Source organism: Mesoplodon densirostris, chromosome 3 (assembly GCF_025265405.1).
Source record: "Mesoplodon densirostris isolate mMesDen1 chromosome 3, mMesDen1 primary haplotype, whole genome shotgun sequence".
Classification (NCBI taxonomy): domain Eukaryota; kingdom Metazoa; phylum Chordata; class Mammalia; order Artiodactyla; family Ziphiidae; genus Mesoplodon; species Mesoplodon densirostris.
In genome coordinates, this window is record NC_082663.1 from 105,316,679 (window position 1) to 105,318,421 (window position 1,743).

Genomic DNA, 1,743 nt, shown 5'->3' on the forward strand with positions numbered 1-1,743 from the left:
GCAATAGCCTACATCTCCATTTATCTTGTCGAAGTCTATTGTCCCCCAAATTATCAAGCTTTGTCTAAGTGCCATCTCCCACTAGACACTACTCGGCCACGCATCGTCAAGAAATTCTCTTTGCTAAAAGAAATATCTGGAAGAAATGACTGTACTCTGACCATTCTCAAAAGATTCTACCAGACCCAACAGACCCAAAGGCTAATAGTCCTAAACATGCACACAGTTAGTACCATTTCAGAGTCAAGAGTAAAAGCAATGAAGATAATTTGGCACTCATTCTGCAGTCTACATCCCAGATGCAGCCTTAAAATCTGACCAACCAAGAGGCTGAAGGTGCCATGTTTCTAACATCCACAGCTACACATTTATGACTTAATCAACACTGTCATCGCATGTGTAGAGATTGCATCCCAACAGAATGGGCAAGGCAGAGCATTCAGAAAAAAATCAGATTGTTTTTCTTGTGTTACAGTCTTACTTTTATCTTCTCTGTCAGCAGTGCTACAGCCCAACAGATTCCAGAAAATACAGACCTAAGATGAAATTTAATCCAAGTGCCATCAATCCTTAAATATACAAACACTGTGAAAGGTAACATGCAACACCTCCTTCCAAGCAGTTAAAGCTTATTGGGACCTGCCTTGATTCTAGCAGTGGAGAAGCCAAAGCTCTGATCTGACAGGTTAATGAGGATTTGAAATGAATAGTCTTACTAATGAAGGTCTTTAGAAATTAATCATATCATATTATTATTAACAACTGCAAAAGCTAAACTTCCAGAGATTAGATTACATAGGATAATTTTTAAATGTGAGCAAGCTAATATTAAAGTGACAGAAGGCTATTTCCAAGTGGGAATAATAAGACATAATGCAGAGAATAAAAATTAAGAATGGGTAAGGCAATTAAGATGTTCCTTCATTTGAATGTCTCTCTGTATTTGAAAATATAATATTTTATTTAATAAAAGTTTGTGCTGTTGTTTTTATCTTCTTTAAGAACTCCACGAAAGAAGAAATAAATGAATGCTGGGAGAATATTCTGATGTTATGAAAAAAGAAGTATAAAATGAAACAATGCTATTTACTCGGGAAATTTTACTGCAACATAAGGCATCACGTATCTTTCACAGTTCTTCAATTGGCTTATTTTTCTTGGATTCATATTCTGTGTCAAGACTGAGAATGCCATTCTAGAACAAGGCTTGGCAAATTTTCAAAGGCAGAGCACCGACGTGGCTATCACCCCCCTCCTTCAAATATGTGGTGGGTAAATCCAGTGATGGAAGACCAGAAGCCAAACATATACCATTAATCCCTACACGGTTCTGAGATAGGCTCATTCCCAGCAGGGAACAAGGGGTAGATTTTACTAAATAGGCATTGTCATTCATTTGGGAACAGTGAATGAGCTCCTAGTTATATCTGGATATTGGAGATGTAGTGGTGAACAAAATAGACTCAGATCCTGGGGTCATGGAATTCAACTTCTAGTGATGGAAATGACATGAAACAAGCCAAAAAAAAAAAAAAGAGAGAGTTTCAAAGAGCTGAAAGAAGGCAAAGAGCTGTGAGAGACAATATTGAAGTGGTGGGCAGCAGCCAGACTGTGTTTTACCATTATCCTAAGATCTGTGTGAAGCTATTTAAGGACTGTGCATGCTGCGTGTAGAAGGCAGGAAGGTGGTATGTGTAACGTGACCAGTTATGCATTTTGAAAAGACCTCCGCATGCACTGTGA